The sequence below is a fragment of the Salvelinus sp. IW2-2015 genome, unplaced genomic scaffold (genome assembly GCF_002910315.2).
Source record: "Salvelinus sp. IW2-2015 unplaced genomic scaffold, ASM291031v2 Un_scaffold2690, whole genome shotgun sequence".
NCBI lineage: Eukaryota > Metazoa > Chordata > Actinopteri > Salmoniformes > Salmonidae > Salvelinus > Salvelinus sp. IW2-2015.
In genome coordinates, this window is record NW_019943996.1 from 26,629 (window position 1) to 37,384 (window position 10,756).

Sequence of the window (10,756 nt, forward strand, 5' to 3'; positions counted from 1 at the left end):
GAAGTCAGGCACCACGGAACATTTGTTATGAGTTTCATTTCCTGAATATAACTATATTTTCATATCTTATAAAAACAGTCACTTATTAATGAATTTGACTCTCATCAGTCTCATTACTGAACGTCGCAAACCCTTGGATATCTGCACAACCTAGCATAGATCATGAATCATGTCACTTCTGACATTTCTTGTGTGTTTGCTTGTTTAGTGTTGTCAGGACGTGAGCTGGGTGGCATTCTATGTTGTGTGTCTAGTTTGTCTGTTTCTATGTTTGCCTAATATGGTTCTCAATAGAGACAGAGTTTTGTGTGTCTCTGATTGGAATCATTATAGGTGGTTGTTTTGTGTTGGGATTGTGGTGGTTGTTTCTTGTCTCTGTGTTTTCTCTGCACCAGATAGGCTGTATCGTTGCACATTTGTTATTTTGTATTCGTTGTAAGTGTTCACTGTTTATTGTTTTAATTAAACATGTTGAGTACAAGCTACGCTGCGTCTTGGTCCGATCCCTGTTCACCTCCTCTCAGACGAAGAAGAGAAGGCTGCCGTACAAATCAGCGATATACAAATTGGTTTAATTATTTATTTACTAACTAACTTAATCACAGAATTGCATAAACACACACACAAATAGTCACATCATTGGTTACTACATGATACAAAGAAAAAGTCCTAGCATACGAAAGATATGACGGCTTGGTAGACAAAGGAAAGGGTGGGACCGCTCAAGATCAGGAAACTCATAGCTGATAACTCTTGGAAATTGCTAATACTTTGAACATGAACAACCGCTCATTCGAAAATAAATTGCAATTTACAATTTCCGAGTGTATGTTTGGCTGTCCCTCTCTGCAATCGCCGTCCGTCTGCTGGATAGTCAGTCGACAGGGAGCCTCTGGTTTGTCACGAGATCAAAGTCGTAGGTTGTTAGAATTGATACTTCAGAGTACATTGGGATGTTCTTAGTATCGGATGTATTTACCAGACTAAAGATTTAAACAGCTGAAGTCTGAATAATTGTTCTTTAGTTTGTAGATTTCTTCACCATTTCAACGTGGGTACCTTGTCCCTGCGTTTTTGACTCTTGTAGAGTTGCCAACCATTTCAACGTGTGCTACGCTTCATGTTTTCTGATCTAATGTACATTTGTCAGAAGAGTTTTATACTAGTAGAAGAAGGGGGTGTTCCATGATGCCTGCTGTAATGGCTGGGCTCCGGGGGCATGGCCACTGACCAGTTAAACTTCATATGAAAAATCCTCTCATTTAGAAGGCTAACACCACATTTAATTCTTTCACAACTAGTTTCATATTTAATCATATACAGTGGGGGAAAAACGTATTTAGTCAGCCACCAATTGTGCAAGTTCTCCCACTTAAAAAGATGAGAGAGGCCTGTAATTTTCATCATAGGTACACTTCAACTATGACAGCAAAATGAAGAAATTTTCTCCAGAAAATCACATTTAGGATTTTAATAATTTATTTGCAAATTATGGTGGGAAATAAGTATTTGTCACCTACAAACAAGCAAGGTTTCTGGCTCTCACAGACCTGTACTTCTTCTTTAAGAGCTCTCTTGTCCTCCACTCGTTACCTGTATTAATGGCACCTGTTTTGAACTTGTTATCAGTATAAAAGACACCTGTCACAACTCAAACAGTCACACTCCAAACTCCACTATGGCCAGACCAAAGAGCTGTCCAAAGGACACCAGAAACAAATTGTAGACCTGCACCAGGCTGGGAAGCCTGAATCTGCAATAGGTAAGCAGCTTGGTTTGAAGAAATCAACTGTGGGAGCAATTATTAGGAATGAAGACATACAAGACCACTGATAATCTCCCTCGTCTGGGCTCCACGCAAAGTCTCACCCCGTGGGGTCAAAATGATCAAGAACGGTGAGAAAAAATCCCAGAATTACACGGGGGACCTAGCGAATGACCTGCAGAGAGTCGGGACCAAAGTAACAAAGCCTACCATCAGCAAGGGCATTGAAGATGAAAACGTGCTGGTCTTTCAGCATGACAATGATCCCAAACACACCGCCCGGCAACGAAGAGTGGCTTCGTAAGAGCATTTAAGGTCCTGTAGTGGCCTAGCCAGTCTCCAATCTCAACCCCATAGAAATTCTTGGGAGGGAGTTGAAAGTCCGTGTTGCCAGCAACAGCCAAAACATCACTGCTCTAGAGGAGATCTGCATGGAGGATGGGCCAATATCAGCAATGGTGTGTGAAAACCTTGTGAAGACTTAACAGAAACGTTGACTCTGTCGTTGCCACAAAGGGTATATAACAAAGTATTGAGATAACTTTTGTATTGACCAAATACTTATTTTCCACCATATTTTGCAAATAAATTCATAAAAAATCCTACATGTGATTTTCAGGATTTTTTTCTCATTTGTCTGTCATAGTTGAAGTTACCTATGATGAAATTACAGCCTCTCTCATCTTTTTAAGTGGGAGAAACTTGCACAATTGGTGGCTGACTAAATACTTTTTTGCCCCACTGTACTTTTCACAGCATTTAGATGTAAACCCCATAATTGATAAGTGTACACAACCAGAGACACAGTAATGTGTGTTTCCTGTCCATCATGAGATCACGAAATGAAACACACTCAACATGACTGTCCCTTAGTGTCCACGGACCCACTCCCACATTCTCAAAAATATAAATATTGTTTAATTATTTAACTTTGATGTCCAAGTGTCTCTCTGTGTTCCACGTTTACATTCCAATCCCGAACACTACAGAGCATCGAGGCAGCGTATTTACGACCGCCATAAAACAGAACGACTTCCCGCTCTCCCCCTCTACGAGAGAGAGCACGCTATAGAGCAGACCCACTGTACCTGATCCTTCAGATCATCACAGGAGAGTCATGACGTTCCCCTCTACGAGAGAGAGCACACTGTAGAGCAGACCACTGTAACCATTATCCCAATCGAGCAAAGGGTGGCTACTGTCATAACTCTCCTGTGACGATCTGAAGGATCAGGTTACAGTGGGTCCGACCTACAGCGTGTTCTCTCTCGTAGAGGGGGAGAGCGGGAAGTCGGCTGTTTTATGGCGGTCGTAAAATACGCTGCCTCTATGCTCTGTAGTGTTCAAGATTGGAATGTAAACCGTGGAACACAGAGAGACAATACTTATTTCCCACCATAATTTGCAAATAAATAAATTAAAAATCCTACAATGTGATTTTCTGGAGAAAAAAATTCTCATTTTGTCTGTCATAGTTGAAGTGTACCTATGATGAAAATTACAGGCCTCTCTCATCTTTTTAAGTGGGAGAACTTGCACAATTGGTGGCTGACTAAATACTTTTTTGCCCCACTGTATATGATTAAATATGAAACTAGTTGTGAAAAGATTAAATGTGGTGTTAACCTTCTAAATGAGAGTATGGATTTTCATATGAAGTTTAACTGGTCAGTGGCCATGCCCCCGTGAGCCCAGCCATTACAGCAGGCATCATGGAACACCCCCTTCTACTAAGTATAAAACCTCTTCTGACAAAATGTACATTAGATCAGAAAACATGAAGCGTAGCTACACGTTGAAATGGTTGGCAACTCTACAAGAGTCAAAAACGCAGGGACAAGGTACCCACGTTGAAATGGTGAAGAAATCTACAAACTAAAGAACAATTATTCAGACTTCAGCTGTTTAAATRCTTTAGTCTGGTAAATACATCCGATACTAAGAACATTCCCAAATGGTACTCTGAAGTATCAATTCTAACAACCTACGACTTTGATCTCTGGTGGACAAACCAGAGGCTCCCTGTCGACTGACTATCCAGCAGACGGACCGGCGATTGCAGAGAGGGACAGCCAAAACATACACTCGGAAATATGTAAATTGCAATTTATTTTCGAATGAGCGGTTGTTCATGTTCAAAGTATTAGCAATTTCCAAGAGTTATCAGCTATGAGTTTCCTGATCTTGAGCGGTCCCCACCCCTTTCCTTTGTCTACCAAGCCGTCATATCGGTTTCGTATGCTAGGGACTTTTTCTTTGTATCATGTAGTAACCAATGATGTGACTATTTGTGTGTGTGTTTATGCAATTCTGTGATTAAGTTAGTTAGTAAATAAATAATTAAACCAATTTGTATATCGCTGATTCCATAGTTCTTGTGTGTTTTGCTTTGTTTAGTGTTGGTCAGGACGTGAGCTGGGTGGGCATTCTATGTGTGGTGTTAGTTTGTTCTGTTTCTATGTTTGGCCTAATATGGTTCTCAATCAGACAAGATGTTTTGTGTTGTCTCTGATTGGGAATCATATATAGGTGGTTGTTTTGTGTTGGGGATTGTGGGTGGTTGTTTCTTGTCTCTGTGTTTTCTCTCACCAGATAGGGCTGTATCGGTTTGCACATTTGTTATTTTGTATTCGTTGTAAGTGTTCACTGTTTATTGTTTTAATTAACATGTTGGTACAAGCTACGCTGCGTCTTGGTCCGATCCTGTTACACTCCTCTTCAGACGAAGAAGAGGAAGGCTGCCGTTACAAATCAGCGATATACAATTGGTTTAATTATTTTATTTACTAACTAACTTAATACAAATTGCATAAACACACACACAATAGTCACATCATTGGTTACTACATGATACAAAGAAAAGTCCTAGCATACGAAACGATATGACGGCTTGGTAGACAAAGGAAAGGGGTGGGGACGCTCAAGATCAGGAAACTCATAGCTGATAACTCTTGGGAATTGCTAAACTTTGAACATGAAAACCGCTCATTCGAAAATAATTGCAATTTACATATTTCGAGTGTTATGTTTTGGCTGTCCTCTCTGCAATCCCGGTCGTCTGCTGGATAGTCAGTCGAAGGGAGCCTTGGTTCCACCAGAGATCAAAGTCGTAGGTTGTTAGAATTGAATACTTCAGAGACCATTTGGGAATGTTCTTAGTATCGGGATGTATTTACCAGACTAAAGCATTTAAAGCTGAAGTCTGATAATTGTTCTTTAGTTGTAGATTTCTTCACCATTTCAACGTGGGTACCTTGTCCTGCGTTTTTTGACTCTTGTAGAGTTGCAACCATTTACGTGAGCTTACGCTTCATGTTTTCTGATTAATGTACATTTTGTCAGAAGAGGTTTTATACTTAGTAGAGAAGGGGGTGTTCCATGATGCTGCTGTAATGGCTTGGGCTCGCGGGGGGTGGCACTGACAGTAAACTTCATATGAAATCCTCTCATTTAGAAGGCTACACACATTTTAATCTTTTCACAACTAGTTTCATATTTAATCATATACAGTGGGGGGAAAAACGTATTTAGTCAGCACCAATTGTGCAAGTTCTCCATTAAAAGATGAGAGAGGCTGTATTTTCATCATAGGTAACTCAACTATGACAGACAAAATGAGAATTTTTTTCTCCAGAAATCAATTGTAGGATTTTAATGAATTTATTTGCAAATTATGGTGGGAATAAGTATTTGGTCACCTACAAACAAGCAAGGTTTCTGGTCTCACAGACCTGTAACTTCTTCTTTAAGAGGCTCCTCTGTCTCCACTCGTTACTGTATTAATGGACCTGTTTGAACTTGTTATCAGTATAAAAGACACTGTCCACAACCTCAAACAGTCACACTCCAAACATCCACTATGGCAAGACCAAAGAGCTGTCAAAGGACACCAGAACAAAATTGTAGACTTGCACCAGGCTGGGAGACTGTATTGCAATAGGTAAGCAGTTGGTTTGAAGAAATCACTCGTTGGGGCATTATTAGGAAATGGAAGACATACAAGACCACTGATAATCTCCCTCGATCTGGGGCTCCACGCAAGATATCACTCCGTGGGGTCAAAATGATCACAGGAAACGGTGAGGCAAAATCCAGAATTACACGGGGGACTAGCGAATGACCTGCAGAGAGCTGGGACAAAGTAACCAAAGCCTACCATCAGCAGTGGATTGAAGATGAAAACGTGGCTGGGTCTTCAGCTGAATGATCCCAACAACGCCGCGGCAACGAAGGAGTGGCTTGTAAGAAGCATTTTAAGTCTTGTAGTAGGCCTAGCCAGTCTCCAGATCTCAACCCATATAGAAATTCTTTTGGAGGGAGTTGAAAGTCCGTTGCTTGCCAGCAACAGCCCAAAACTCACTGCTCTAGAGGAGATCTGCATGGAGGAGCGCAAATTATCAGCAATAGTGTGTTGAAACTTGTGAAGACTTACAGAAAACGTTGCTCTGTCGTTGCCAACAAAGTATTATAACAAAGTTTGTAAGATAAACTTTTGTTATTGACAAATACTTATTTTCACCATAATTTGCAAATAATTCAGAAGTAAAAAAAACCTTACAATGTGATTTTTCAGGATTCTTTTTTCTCAGTTGTCGTCATAGTTGAAGTGTTACCTTATGAGAAAATTAAGGCCTCTCTCACTTTTAAGTGGGAGAACTTGCACAATTGGTGGCTGACTAAATACTTTTTTGCCCACTGTACTTTTCACAGCATTTAGATGTAAACCATAATGAAGTGTAACAACCAGAGCACAGTAATGTGTGTTCCTGTCCATCATGGATCACGAAATTTGGAAACACACTCAAATGACTGTCTTAATGTCCACGGACCATCCCAACATTCTCAAAAAATTAAATATTGGTGTTAATTATTTAAACTTTTGATGTCCAGCTGTCTTTGTGTTCACGGTTTCGATTCAATCCGAAACACTACAGAGATCGAGGCAGCGTATTTTTACGACCGCCAATAAAACAGAAGCGACCCCGCTCTCCCCTCTACCGAGAAGAGCAGCTATAGAGCAGACCCACTTGTAACCTGACTCTTCAGGATACACAGGAGAGCTGCATGGGGGGCGTTCCCCTCTAGCGAGAGGAGTAGCACACTGTAGAGCAGACACTGTAACCCTTTTCCTTCAGATCAATCACAGGAGAGTTAATGACAGTAGCCACCTCTTTGCCTTGACTGAGAGCTTTGCACCACTTCTGGCATTTTTTAAACCAGCTTCACCTGGAACTGCATTTTCCAACACTTGTTGGCTTGCTTTTCCTTCACGTGCGGTCCAACTTTCAATCCAAACCAATCTTCAATTTGGGTGAGGTCGGGTGATTGTGGGGCCAGGTCATCTGATGCCAGACTCCATCACTCCCTTCCTTCTTCGTCAATAGCTTACACAGCTGGAGATGTGTTGGGTCATTGTCCTGTTGAAAACAAATGATTGTCCGTAAGCACACACCAGATGGGATGGCGAATCGCTGAGAATGCTGTGGAAGCCATGCTGCGTAAGTTGTGTCTTGAATTCTAAATAAATCACTGACAGTGGTCACCAGCAAGCATCCCCAACATCATACGGACAATTCGATAGAGATTGTTCCTCCATGCGTCCGGTGGGAACCACACTTGCAGAGATCATCCGTCACCTACTCTGCGTCTCACAAAGACATGGAGGAGGAGTTATGATGGCGTGGGATGCTTTGCTGGTGACACTGTCAGTGATTTATTTAGGAATTCAAGGGGACACACTTACGCGAGCATGGGCTTTCCACAAGCAATTCCTGCCGCGATTCGCTCATCCCATTTCTGGTGTTGTGCTTTAGGCGGGACAATCCATTTGTTTTTTCAACAGGACCAATGAGTACCCAACACATTCTCCAGGCTGTTTAAGGGCTATTTGACGAAGAAGGAGAGTGATGGAGTGCTGCATCAGATTGGACCTGGCCCCCACATCCACCCGGACCTCAACCCAATTGAGATGGTTGGCATGAGTTGGACCGCAGCGTGCGAAGGAAAAGCAGACCAACAGTGTTGGAAAAGATTCCGGTGAAGCTGTGTTTAAAGAATGCCAAAGAGTGTGCAAAGCTTCTCATCAAGGCAAAGTGGCTACTGTCATAATCTCTGTGATTGATCTGAGGATAAGGCTTACAGGTGGGTTCTGCATCTACAGTGTGCTCTCTCTCGGTTAGAGGGGGAACGTCATGACTTCCTTGGATATCTGAAAGGATCAGGTTACGTTGGGTCTAGCTCTATAGCTTGCTCTCTCTCGTAATGAGGGGGGAGAGCGGAAGTCGTCTGTTCTATTGGCGGTCGTAAAATACTCTGCCTCATGCTCTGTAGGTTCGGGATTTGGAATTAAACCGTGGAACACAGGAGAGACCTGGACATCAAAAGGTTTAAATAATTAAAACAAATTATATTTTTGGAGAAGTAGGACGTGGTCCGTGGACACTAGGACAGTCGGAGGCACGTGATCTCATGATATGGACGGATCACACATCCGGGGGGCACAATCAATTATGGGGTTACAAAAGCTTGGTCTGTGAAAGTACAGTGGGCAAAAAAGAAATAGTCAGCCAACCAATTTTTGTGCAAGTTCCCCCTAAAAAATAGAGAGGCTCGTAATCATCTAGGCACTTCACAGCAACAAAAAGAAAAAACCTGAAAATCATCATTTTGTAGATTTTTATGAATTGCAAATTGTGGAAATTAAGTATTTGGGTCAAACAAAAGTTTATCTCATACTTTGTTTATATAACCCTTGTGGCACGACAGAGGTCAAACGTTTCTTGTAACGTCTTCACAAGGGTTTTTTTTTTTTTTTTATCCAACACACTATTGCGATATTTTGGCCATTCCTCCATGAGATCTCCTCTAGAGCAGTGATGTTTTGGGAGGCCTGGATTGCTGAGGCACATCGGACTTTCACTCTCCTCCAAAGAATTCTATGGGTTGAGATCTGGAGACTGGCTTAGGCCACTACAGACCTTAAAATGGCTTCTTAACGAAGCCACTCCTTCGTTGCCCGGGCGGGGTGTTTGGGATCTTGTCTGCTGAAGTAAGACCCAGCCACTTTCATCTTATGGCCCTTGCTGTGGTAGGCTTGTTACTTTAGGTCCCAGCTCTCTGGCAGGTCATTCGCTTTTCGGTCCCCCCGTGTAATTGGGATTTTTTTGCTCACGTCTTGTGATCTTTTGGACCCACGAAGGTGAGATCTTGCGTGGAGCCAGACTCGGGCGGATTATCGTGTCTTAGTATGTCCCATTTCTATAATGCTCCACAGTTGGATTTCTTCAACCAAAGCTTGATTACCTATGCAGATTCAGTTTCCCGCCTGGCTGCAGGGTCTACAATTTTGTTTCTGGTGTCCTTGCAAGCTCTTTGGTTCTGGGGCCATAGTGAGTTTTGGAGTGGATTTTGAGTTGTGGACACCGTGTCTTTTATATATGTAACAAAGTTCACAGGTGCCATTTAGGATACACGGTAAAGACGAGGTGGGAGGGACAGAGGAGCCTCTTAATAAGAAGAGTACAGGTCTGTAGAGCCAGAACCTTGCTTTGTTGTAGGTGACCAAATACTTATTCCCACCATATTTGCAATAATTCATTAAAGATCCTACAATTGTGAATTTTCGGAGAAAAAATTCTCATTTTGTCTGTCATAGTTGAAAGGATACCTATGATGAAAATTACAGCCTCTTTCATCTTTTTAAGTGGGAGAGACTTGCACAATTGGTGGCTGACTAAAAACGTTCCCCCCACTGTATATGATAAATATGGAAAACTAGTTTGTGAATAAGAATTAAATGTGGTGTAGCCTTCTAATGAGAGGATTTCATCATGAAGTTTACTGGTCAGTCCACCCGCGAGCCCAAGCCATTACAGCAGATCATGCACCCCCTTTTCTACTAAGTATAAACTCTCTGACAAAATGTCATTAAGATCAGAACATGAAGCGTAGCTTACACGTGAAATGGTGGAACTCTACAAGTCAAAAACGCGAGGGACAAGGTTACCCACCGTTTGAAATGGTGAAGATCTACAAAATAAAGAACAATTATCAGGACTTCAGCTGTATGTTTAAATCTTTAGTTGGTAAATACTCCGATACTAAGAACATCCAAATGGTACTTGAATATCATTCTAACACCTACGATTATCTTCTGGTGGACAAACCAGAGGCTCCCTGTCGACTGGAATCCAGCAGAGGGACCGGCGTTTGCAGAGAGGGGCAGCCAAAACTACACTCGGAAATATGTAAATTGCAATTTATTTTCGAATGAGGCGGTTGCTTCATGTTCAAAGTATTAGCAATTTCAAGAGTTATTCAGTATGAGTTTCCCTGATCTGAGCGGTCCCCCACCCTTCCTTTGTCTACCAAGCGTCAATCGGTTCGTTATGCTAGGGCTTTTTCTTGTATCAATTGTAGTAACCAATGATGTGACTATTTGTGGTGTTGTTTATGCATTCTGTGATTAAGTAGTAGTAAAATAAATAATAACCATGTTATCGTGATTGTCGGCCAAGACCTTCCTCTTCTTCGTCTGAAGAGGAGAGGATGAACAGGGATCGGACAAGACGCAGCGTAGCTTGTACTCAACATGTTTAATTAAAACAATAAACAGTAACACTTACAACGGCAATAACAAATGTGGCAACCGATACAGCCCTATCTGGTGCAGAGAAAACACCAGAGACAAGAAACAAACCACCCACATCCCAAACACAAAACAGCACTATATATGATTCCCAATCAGAGACAACACAAAACATCTGTTCTGATCCTGAGAACCATATATAGGCAAACATTTAGAACAGACCAAACTTAGAACACAACATAGAATGCCACCCGCTCACGTCTGAACCAACACCTAAAACAAGCAAAAACACACAAGAACATGGTCAGAACGTTGACATATTCATGATTTCTATGCTAGGGTTCGTGCAGTATCCCAAGGGGTTTATGGCGAACGTTCATTCTAGTAATGAAGGACTGGAGATC